We start from the raw sequence: 12,381 nt of genomic DNA on the forward strand, positions 1-12,381 counted from the left end.
CGAAGTGCCTTGGGACATGTAACTACATTAAAGGTGCTAGATAAATGCAAGTTGTTGTTGAGACTGTGGTTTCAGTAATTATTCTCAGAGTTAATTTTGGTGCCTTAACTTTTACTATCTGGCTGCTAAGGAATGTTTGCAGTTCTGCCTGTAATTTCCAGTCGCACATGGAGAGTGGACCAACGGTTGCTTTCAAAGTCAGCAATCATTTCTTTTAATATTTGCAAAAGGAACAAATGTAGTTCAGTTCAAATGATAGCTGCTCTTGTGGAACCAGCAAAGCTGTTCATGAGATCCTTTGTGTGTTGAGCAGAAATATGACAGAAAATTAACCTCAACCTGTTTCTTAGCAATCTGCTGTGTTTGATTTGAAATCTGTTTCTGGAGGTGCACAGCTGCACTCTGAAATCAAAGACGACAGACAAACCTATACTATATGGAGTTACAGCTTACAATCACATGGTAAATCTGACCCAACTAAGCTCATCTATTCAGAAACAACCAAGAGCTCCCCATCGTGAGTAATGTTGTGAACGGAGTGCAAGGTTTTCTGCCTCTACTCCCCTGGCTGCAAGTCTGTTTCATGCACTGACCATTCTCCCACTGAGGAATAACTTGTCTTTTGCTAGTTTTAACAATGTCCTCATGGAAAATAGATCATTGAGGCACTGGAGACTAATCCACCATTCAATTAGATCACTGCTGGTCTGTACTGCAACTCCATTTGCCTGATTTTGTTCCATATTTCTTGATACCCTCACTGTAAAAAAATGTATCAATCTCAGTCTCAATAATTTCAGTTGACCTCGTCTCCACAGCTTTTTGAGGGGGGGGGGGGGGGGTTCAGATTCCGTCTAAATGTGAAAAAAAAGTGCTTCCCAATTTCACTACAAAATGGCCTAATTTTAAGATGGCCTCCTTGTTCGGGATTGCCAGAGAGCAGCCGACTTTATAAATGACAAAGGAATTTGATAAAGACCTGGAGTAGATCCCCCCTCAACCATCTAGACTCACACCTTGGTTTAACATGAAAGTACCTTCCAGATATACATTTCTACCCGATTTACTAAATTAAATATTTTTGTTTCCTCCTCAACCCCTGCTTCTAACTCATTTCCTCATAATAGCCCGAATTTTCTTGTGTTTCTTCCAAGTAACATGAAAGTTAGAGTCAGGCCATTCAGGAGCGAAGTTCGGAAATGTTTCTTCAGACACAGGGCGATAGAAGTGGGAAACTGTTTCCCCCACAATAAACAGTTGATGCTTGCCAAGTTAAACATTCTAAATCTGTGATGGGAAGTATTTTCCTATCCAAGGGCATTAAGAGTTACGGAGCCTAGTTGGGTAGATGGAGTTAGGATACGGATCAGCCATGATCTCACTAAATGGCAGAACAGGCTCGAGGGGCTTCACGGTTTACTCCTGTTCCTGTGCTCTTATCATTCATTTCTTTGATGCCAATATCTTGGGATTCTGGAGCTGAAGATCTGAATTCACAACCAAGGCTCAACTGACATTTGCAGCCCCTGCTGATTCTTGCCAGTAATGGATGGCTCATTTTTGGAAAGGAGGAAAGACAAACTGTACTATTCACCTGCACAATTGGCTTAAAGCCTGGCTCCGGTCTAAAAATTAAAAACCCGACCCGGGCCCAACCCAACAGCCAGGCTGAAGCAGACACATTTATTCGGGCTTGGTCATGTAGCCAGGCTTGAGACCAGTGATCAAGTACAGGTGCCAATTGTTGATGTACCAGTGTTCAATTAACAAAGTTTTAAAAAAAATACAAACACTGATTTCTAACAGGCGAAGGCACTGCGACCCTGAGCATTTGCAGGAAAATAGTATCCGCTTCAGGGAATCATGCAATGTAACAAACAAGCTTCTGAACTGTATCAAGCTCTGATGTCATTAACAAAACAATCTCCATGGAGAACTCAGGTTGGGAATTTAATCTCCCTATTTCCAGATAATTTTAAATCCTTGGGCCAAGTGAAGGCCAGCTACCCGACCCGAACCCAATGGCATGTGTCGGGGTTGGGTCGCACTTCCGGGTCCGGCATTCAGGCTTGGGTCGGGTTGGGTACGCTCAATCACAACCTCAGCTGTGGCTCTTACGTTAATTTAATTTTTGGACTAGAAAAGGTGGTATTGTTAGTTATTTTAAGCTTGTGCAGATCAGCAAAGTGAGAAATGGAAGGCAAGTTAACTGATGGTCAGGTCGGCTGCGGGGGGAAAAAAAAATGGAAGGTTTTGGGCTGGGTCAGATGTGGTTCTGTCAGGCTCGTGTCCGGTTTAGTTTGTAGACCCGAACCGGCCTTTTGGGCCAAATATAGATTTACCAAGAGCTCAGTTGATGTTTCTATACTTACTGCAGTTACGAGTATCTTCTCCGGGCTGGTCGGTTTCTACTGGACTTGATAGATTTCAGAGTGTAAGGGGTTGGGTTAAATTTCACTTGGGTGCTTTCTGTCGGAACTTGGAGCTGTTTCTTCCACCCCCCAACCGGCACTGTTCATACCTCTGATTTCTGTCCACGTCCAGCCCGACCTGACCCGAGCCCGAATTTTGGACCGAGAAGAGACCTGACCTGAACCCGACACATGTCGTTGGGTCCCGTCAGTTTCGGGTCAGGTAGCCATGCTCTAATTTGGCTTGCTGATCAAGGATAGATTAGATCCTCAACAGTGCTGTACTGATAAAGATAACCATCAAAAGTCACTTGAGCAAGAGAAATAATGAACACTCAAAGTTAGAAATAATGTGAGTTTACAGCTGGTTTTACAGAGAGCGCGAGAAATCCTCTTGCATAAAGTGAGCGATTTTCCTCTGGTAACTGAAGCAGACAGCTGACCAGTCACCAGGCCCTATTCCCCTTGGAATACTGACTCCCTTTTGTATCTATCAAAATACACATTTGTTCAGTGCTTTTTCAATACTGCCTCAGCAGATTCACACATTTTTTCTATGTACACAGCTTGCTTTGTGCTTCAAGACGCACTCCATGTTTCCTAGAACCTCTTTTGGACTGGGCTGCAGTTTGGCATCAGTTGTACGATTAGACAGAATTATAGATAGATAAGGATGCCTCAGATTAAGAACAGATTGTGGTGGCCATGTGCTCAAGAGGGGTTACATTATAAAGTGAGATGGAAGCTAAAATATTGTCCTCAGAACCTGAGTATGCTTCAGCCCCAGATATAATCTCGGTTTTGGTTGCGGTTTTACATATTGCCATGTTAATCCTTCGTGTTTGTTGCTTCCTTTGCCCCTGCTATGTGCCACTGTGTGGCTCTCAATTTTTCTGTGTAATTTGCCATCATGTGACCAGATGAGATGAGGCAGCACTTCTTCACGCAAAGGGTGATACAAGTGTGGAACTCTCTCCCACAAAAAGCAGATGCTCATTCAGTTGATTTTAAATCTGAGATTGTTAGATTTTTTACTAGTCAATGGCATTGAGGGATAAGGCGGGTAAATGGAGTTTGGATACAGATAAGACATGATCTTGTTTAATAGAGGGTCTCAGGGGGCTGAATGGCCTGCTCTAGTTCCTAATAGATATTGTTCAACAATATTATTACAGTGGGCCAAAGTTTTAATGGATGGTTTCTGATAGCAAGTAAGTTTTAAAGAGAGATAATACCATTTTGCATTGGTGCAACCCACCTGCATACAATAAGTTACAGGATCACATTAGCAGATTCAGATGGCATTTTAAAATCATATTTTATATCATAAGCCTCACTTCCATGTGACAGAACACTCTCTCACACCTTCTTCTGTATAATTATTGTGAGTGCCACTATCTGTTGGATGGCTGTAGGTGATTTCAACTGAGAGCAGTAAGTCTCATGATGCAATTATAGAATTGGAGACGAGCACAGCACAGAAGGAGGTCATTTGACCCATCGAGCCTGCTCCAGATCTTTCAAAAAGAGCAATCCAGTTCATCTCCCATCAAGCTCTTTCCCCGTATTCCTGCATTTTTTTTCTCTTTCAAGTATTCATCCAATCCCCTTCAGAAGGCAACGATTGAATCTGTATCGAGCACCCGATAAAGGCAGCATGTTCCAAATCCTAACTACTCGTTGCATAGAAAACTTTTTCCTCATGTTGCCTCTGGTCGTTCTGCCGATCATCTTAAAATCAGTGCCTTAAATTAAGTGTCATCATAAGGCAGATCAATTCAGTGGCCCAGCCAAGAGACAACTTGCCTGCGGTTAAATTCAAATATCTGAACTTGGGATCCTCTGTGTCCAAGATGTGTTTTACCAAGAGAGCTTTCCTACATTACAACAGTGGCTTCACTCCAGAAGTCCCTAGTTGACTAAGGCACTTTGGGCCGTCTGGAGTTTGTGAAAGGCCCTATATAAATGCACGTCTTTTTTTCTTATAGATCAATTTTGTAAGGTACTCCTTTTTTGGTGATGGCAAACTTCCATTTGAACTTATATTCAGTGAGGGATGTCTGTTGAATCATTTTTATAAAAAATTAAGAAAATGCTGGAAATGCATAGCAGGTCTGGCAGCATCTGTGGACAGAGAAACAGAAGTAACTTTTCATGTCAGTGACCTTTCATCAGAACTGGGAAAAGTTAGAAATTTGGTGGTTAGTGGCAGTGAACAAAACATGAAATATGGCTTTCCATTTGTGCAAAAATAATTGGGCTCAGCTCCCCCGTCAGCTGCACTCTGACCTCCACGAGTCTCAAGAAATACAGAACAGACGAGATGTTCCTTTGCTTAGAAATAGCCCGGATTGAGCATGTTTGTAGATGAGGGGAAAAAAAATGTCCAGGATGCTGTTGGAACAAGTTTCAGATTGTGCGAACAATGCATGCATGACTTACTGAAGCGATTTCTATCATCAGAACATGAGACTAGCACATGAGCAATAAACCAAAAATATATTGAGTGCCAAGGTTCTGAGTGGATTGGAAAAATATTCGTCTGCTTGTAGCTGTGCTATCAGCTCTGCATTTTCACATTAAAAGTACAAATTTTGCATAGATGCTGTGGTTCATACTCTGACGCCTGCTTTTAGTATTTTATTTTTTAACTTGATAATTTTCATATATCCCATGTGAAATACACCCACTCATCTTTTAAATATAAATTAAACAGGCTGAGCACAGTTCACTGTGTCATGGTAGATGAACGGACAAAACTAAGAATTAGACGCAGGAGTAAGCCACTCGGCCCCTGGAGACGACTCCACCTTGGCTGATCGGATTGTAACCTCAACTCCACATTCTCACCTACCCCCAATAACTTTTCACCCCCTTGCTTATCAAGAATCTATCTTCCTTAAAATATTCAAAGCTTCTGAGGAAGAGAGCATTCCAAAGACTCATGACACTCAGAGAAAAGAATTTCTCATCTGTCTTAATTGGGTGACTCCTTATTTTTATATAGTGACCCCCCACCCCCACCCAGTGCTAGGTTCTCCCACAAGAGGAAACATTCTTTCCTTAATTATGTTATTCAAGGTAAATAAGTGAAGGGCATTGTTTAATTAAGGCCCCTGAGCAAATATAAAGAGTGCCTGCTGGGTCAAGGGAGTACAGAATGCTGCAATCTGTGGATAAACTGACTATCAAGAAAAGGATCTGCGTGTAGTTTCATTCTTCACTGTTTGGCTTGGATCCATTTAACACACTGCACCGACCCTAAAGTTAGCGTTACCAAAGAGATATCTTAATGACATGGAACTTGTTGCAACATCAACCTCATGGTCCCAGCATTTTATTTTCAACTTTCACCTTTTACCAAACAAAAACAGTGCTGGAGATACTCAGCGGGTGTGGCAGGATCTGTGGTGTGAGAAACAGAATTAATGGGTCGGATTTTCTTCTCCTGCCAATGGGAGCAGCAGTGGGCAAATAAAATGGCAGCCCACACGTGCAGGCCGCGTTCTGAGATCGTACGGCCCAGGATTATGAGCCGGTTTGAGCCCCCCACCCCAATCGTGTGCAGAGGGCAGGCTCTCCCATGCTGTCAATGGCGTTAGCTGCCTGTGCGCCATTTTTAAAGGGCAGCCATTCCTGACGGGTCATTTAAATTTTTAAAGAGTTACCCTCACAATGTACCACCGATAAATCTATCACCATTCACCCACCACCCCCCCAACCAAAGCAATTAAATTCAACAATTGCCCTCTCCCCCACCAAAACACTTACCTTCAACGCTTGACTTTCCCCCCCACCAAACTGATCAAAGTGCAGAGGTCTCCTCCTCCCACCCTCCCCTACACTTGTAACTTCCATTAGAGCCCATTCCCCCACCCACCCCACTGTACTAAAAATCATAAACTCCCCCCTTCTCCACCACGGTGACGCCCGCTTTCCCTGGACGGGAAAGTGAAGGCACGTGAGCGTCGGCCGCCGAAGGCAAGATGGCTGATTTTACTTAAATATATTCATTCCATTCATTTAAATATGTTAATCTAGCTCCCATTACCCAGCGATGGGAATGGGTGCCGCCACGGAGCCTTGCCGCCGTCGGGAAGATTGGGCCCAGCACTCCCGGCATCGGGCTCCGTGACGGGCCACTGCTGGAACGATCTACTGGCGACCCCCCCGCACATCCCACCTTCCCCCCACCCCCCAACCGTCATGGAGCCCAACGTCAAGAGCTTGATAAAATCCAGGGCAATATTTCTGGTTGATGAGATTTGATCAATTCAGCGATGTGCATTGTTACAGTGGAATTGGCAGGATCTTGTCAAACTCTCATTACTTAATTTTTTTTAAACATTGACTCACAACAGGAAAGGAAACAATCACAGAAAGAGGGCATTTGGCCCATCAATCATGTACCAGCTCTTTGAAAGAGCTGTCCGATTCGTCCCATTCTCCTCATCTTTCCCCACAGTCCTGCAAATTTTTCCACTTCAACTATACGTCCAATTCCCTTTTGAAAGTTATTATTGAATCTGCTTCCACCACCCTGACAGGTAGTGCATTTCAGATCATTGCTTATGCTGCCTCTGGTTCTTTAGCGAATTACCTTAAATCTCTCCCCTCTGGTGACTGACCCTTTTGTCCTTATTTACTCTATCTTCATGATTTTGAATGTCTTTATCAAATCTCCTCTTAGCCTTCTCTGTTCTAAGGAGAATAACCCCAGTTTCTTTCTTTCTTTCCATCAGACTGAAGTCTTTCATCCCTGGTACCATTTCAGTAGTTCTCCTCTGCACCTCTGAAATGCCTGGATATCCTTCCTAAAGTGTGGTGCCCAGAATCAGCCACAATACACCAGCTGGGGCCTAAACAGTGTTTTATAACTTGCTTTTGTACTGTATTCCTCTATTTATTCAGCCAAGACTCTCGTATGCCTTTTTAACAGCCTTAATTCAGATGCCACTTTTAAATACTTGTGTACATACACTCCCAAGTATCTTTGTTCCTGCATGAAGTGTTTTTTTTTAAAATAGGACTTCTGATCCACGCAGTTACTGTTTGGGTATTAATTAAAAATCTGTCAGTCCACACAGAGTTTGCAGTATGGGGCCAGCTGGAAGCTGTAGCAGGCTGCAAATCATAGGTTGCTGATTCAAAAGGGTTTGGCTTTAATCGCCACTTCATGTTGACCAAGTGAGGATCCATTTGTCAGAGAATAGCTCAACTGTTGTGCAACAATTTGATGAAATGCACTCAGTTCCAGATTGGGTGCGTAGTATGGACTGGGGAGGTGGCGAGACTATACCAGACAACCAGACCCCAGAGTAAAGGGGAGAAAAATAGACTTTAAGATAGGAATATTAACTGCCAATGTTGTGAACCAGACTGACCTAAATAGATCATTGCAGTAAATGTGAACTAAAGGAGCACTTGTTAGATGGGGCAACGAGGAAGTCCAGGCTGAAGCTGAGGCGATGGGAAAGCACCCGGATCTTAAAATGCCATGTTGTTGTTATTTTTATAAAGGTGCTCCGTCAGTTATTTCCTCTCATCCCTCCCCTCGCACTGTAATTCTCCACCCCACCAGACAGTGTATCCTGGCTGGTAGGTGTAAGTGACTTGCTGTGAGGAACTTTCCCAATGACACGTTGCACAAGCTGCACAGAAGGGTGCCAGGGTAGCTCCAGGCTGATTCAACTTGTCAGACAGATGCCCCATTGCTCTAAATGAAGAGAAGGCAGGGACACACTGCTTCGAAAATAAAACAAGGTTGGTTGAGAGGGGAGTTTAAGAGGCAGCAGCTGTCATTAGAGGGAAGTTGGAACAGCAGAGGCACACACAGAGAAATGGATTAACTAAATGTGATTATTGATTGAAAACTGGTGGAAGAATCTTGTAAAAAAAGAGTCAGAAGCTAGTGCCAAATAAAAATTTAGCAAAGGAGAATTAAACTGTACTTCAGCTCTGCTCCAGCCAAAGCAACTGAAAATAAAGCTTTGCGATGCTGACTCCTAGTAGTTTCAACAATAAAGATGCACTATTTCAGAAAATTTCTAAATCAAGAATTTCTGCAACGGGCACAACTTAAACTGTGGCACGAGGATGACTAGGCTACATAGAGATCAAACTCCAAAGAGGTCATTCTGGCTGACAGAATCGATTGGGAAAAATAGGTCATTGGGGGAATTTTATGCTCTCCTCCACAGTGGGTTTGCAGGTGGGGGGGGTGGGGTGGAGGGAATAGTCCTTGGTTAAAAGGCACTTTGTGCCTGAACGAGGGTCCCAGCATCGGGAAGAGGAAAGCCAGCTGAGAGTCACCCCCCCCCCCCCCCGCCCTCCCTCGAGACCCCCATCCCGAGAGACCCCTCCCGCCCCGACCTACCTATGGCCTGGGTCCAGTGACGCTCCTCGGCCTTGAGTAGGTGCTCCGCGGTGGTACCGCTCAGTGCGAGAGGCTGCCAGCCTCTGATTGGGAGAGCTGCCAGCCATCGCTGTGGTCCTTGATCCCTTGGAAAGCCTGCTGCTGTCCACTCAAGTGCCGAAATGCACTAGATTTGGAAGGCCTTCCACAGAAGAGGGGACACGGGGTTCTCAGCGTCGCTTTTTCTAGATGTCACGAGTCCTGTTGCCAGTGTAAAATCCTGGCCTCTATGTACATTGACAATTTAAAAACTCAAGAGATTGTTTAAAGATTCTCCGAAAACTGTATGAGAAATGATGAAATGGGAACAGGTTGTTCAACCCATCAAACCCATTCTTCCCACAACCTGCATGGGCTTTGTTCCACTCTAGACTTAACTGAAGACATTTATAAACTTGAGAGGTGACTGATCACAAATAACATTGACAATTCCCTCTGGCCTCAGTGCTCTTGGACCTCAAGGTGATCTTGGGGAACAATACATCAGTCCACTGATACAATTCAACCCTGACTGGTTGCATTCCATGGTCGATGGTTTTGTCTTGACATTATTTGAATATGGCTGAAGACTATTGTGTCATCGTAAACCTGTTTCAGATATTTATTCTGAGCCTTTTAACAAGTTGTTTTCCCCAACAGAAAATCAACTGCATTGGCTGAGAGTGCAGTGCTATTGGGAGAAAAATATTTTTGTCATTGGTCTCATTTGAAGTTTATTGGTTTTGTTCTTCTAGCCTCTATTTTTGTGAAACAGTTGAAAGTAAATAATTTTCATGCATTGTATATGTCTTTCATTATCTTGATGCTCAGCTTCTAATAATTTTAGTTGGGTCATATAACTGTCTGCTCCCCTTTCCTTCATCTGGTGAAGATATTGACCTCTTGCTGTGCATAAATGCCTCTGGTGTCTGATCCAGGAGACCATTACTTATGTATGACAGTCAATGTAGTTGTCAGGCTATTTAAGCATGATGGATGCCACAACACTGCCTATTCCTGTTCTTTCCCAATGTCCACAGACAAATATTTCCAACAAGGATCACACAATGGCAATCAGGAACAGGAACACCAGCTGATTTCCTTTACTTCAACCCAAGAATACTGAAGCCAACTGCGATGCCCCCACTACTACACCCCACCGGAGGTTAGCTCACTCAGTTTAGACCCCTTGACCCTCTTTTTTTTTTTTTTTTAATATGACACCTCACCTCAATCCACACCCAAGAGTTCAGATAAAGTGATCAGCCCACAGGCCCCTTCCTGTGCTACTGTCTGATTCGTTAAGAAAACTCAAGACCAAGATGCCAGACGCTAGGAAAAGCTCACAATGACAACTTCTGTCAGCCACCCTGGAGTACTAACACTAAGAAAATTGTATTTGTCTACCGCTAACAGATCCTGGAAACAATCATAATGTGGGGAGATGATTGCTGATGGTTCTGAGCTGATTTTTCTGTTCAGGTGGACTCCTTAACAGCAAAATCATTTCAAAACAGCTTGAACTAAATATCATTTCTTTGCACCCAATAAGCCAAATTTCAATGTTTTCTCAATAGGTTAATGAGCAGTTACCATGCCATACAATGATTAGGTTACTAGGTTAAAACATTGTAACGTGTGCACTCACTCCATCCTATGAATAACATTGGCAGCTGCTTCATTGCAGCTGAACATTGAAAGCCTTGTGTAACCTAACAATCTTTCCTCATTGCAATAAATCATTCCAAGTCCAACAGTAATCATGACAGGTCAAGGATAATAGATATTACTGAGTTCATTAACATAGCCCACCATTTCCTTCAGGAAAACTGAATGAGCATAGGATATTACAATAATGCAGGCACAGTTCTTGGTTACTTTGCCTGTAACATATCAGGAGATTTTAGATGATGCCACAACCATTGACTTGTGAACTTTGAGAGCCGTACAAATACAACTTAAATGTGGAGATATATTCCAGCCTCGAGACCGAATTCTTTCTTCCTCACACCTCCTGGTATCCCTATGGCAACCATCAATTCCTGGCCAAGTGGAACAACAGATGGTTTGCTCCCAGGCAACTACTCATTTCCCTCTACAACCAGGCACAAAGAGGGCGACTTGGCTGCAAATTCCTACTGAACTTCTCACTTGTTTATTTTCAGCCCAGATTAATGCCAACTCCAGTCAGGACATTCAGACCACAGCTACCTCCATGGTTGGTCTTTGCAAAACTACTCGTCCTTCCCCCACCCCCCGACAACTCAGATGATAAAGCAGCTTACTCCAGCTGGAAAATTGGAACTGTGAATCCTTACCCTCTAAACAGTGTACCAATCCAGGGTACAAACCTACTGCACCAGTCACGTGCAAGTTTATTTTGAATTGTTTAAATGTAATTTAGATTTAAATTGTTGAAGGTTAAAAGTGTTTAGAAAGGGAATCTATTCTACCCATCATTTATATTTCACTACGTAAGTAAGTTGTCACCCAGTAATCCTTTGTGTCAAGCATCAAAGCTGCAGCCTTGAGCGCCATTACTAATCTTCTGGAATTGTGCAACTCGCCAGATTGAATCAAAAGACTGCCAAAGTTGGTGGAAGAAATTCTTTCCAAGTACGACATGCAAAAGCCTCTCTGCTGCCATGTCTACCCACCATGGTCTGGGATCATCTACCTTTACAGAAACATATACTTGGCTGAGCCTGCTATTTTAAATACAATACTCAATGATTGAGAATATGCATAGTAAAGTTTTGATGGAGATTGTAGAAATGAGAATATCTGACCAAGACACATTGCAGTGAACAGAAGCTAGCTGGAGGGGCTGCAAGGCTGTCTTAAAGCTAATTGACTGTCAGAACATATTCTGATTACTCATCTTGTGTTATGGGGTGTACACAAGATTATGCAACACCTTTAGTTTAGTTTGATACTGGATTGTTCAGTGCCATGTAAATGGTAAGCAGAGGTATGTTTAGTCAGCCATGTGAGGTGACCTGAATGCACTTGGCTTGACTTCTGCATTAGTTTATGGAGCTCCAGGTTGCCTAAACTCCAACTCCTCTAGAACCTTGTTGCCTGATTTAGTCCTGCTCATGCATAACTCCTGTCCTCATTGATCTTCAATAGCTCCCTAAGCCCCCATGCATTTGATTGCAAAATCATGATCCTTATCTATAAAACTCATCAAAAGAACATAAGAAATGGGAACAGGAGACGACCATTTGGCCCTTCAATCCTCCCCTGCCATTCAATAAGATCATGGCTGCTTTTCGACCTTAACTCCAGCTTTCTGCACTAACCCCATATCCTTTGATATCCAAAAATCTATCTCTCTGTCTTGAAAATAATCAATGTCTGAGCATCCACAGCTTTTAGGGGCAGAGAATTCCAAAGATTCACAACCATTTGAGCGAAGAAATTTCTTCAGTTCTAAATGACCTAAAAAAAAAACTCTTACTCTGAGACTATTGCCCCTAGTTCGAGACTCCCCAGTCAGGGGAAACATCATTCTAGCTTATCAAATTCCTTATGAATGCTCTATGTTTTTATGTTTAGATGTGAATATAGGAG

This window comes from Heterodontus francisci, chromosome 47 (genome assembly GCF_036365525.1).
Source record: "Heterodontus francisci isolate sHetFra1 chromosome 47, sHetFra1.hap1, whole genome shotgun sequence".
In the NCBI taxonomy this organism is placed as follows: Eukaryota; Metazoa; Chordata; class Chondrichthyes; order Heterodontiformes; family Heterodontidae; genus Heterodontus; species Heterodontus francisci.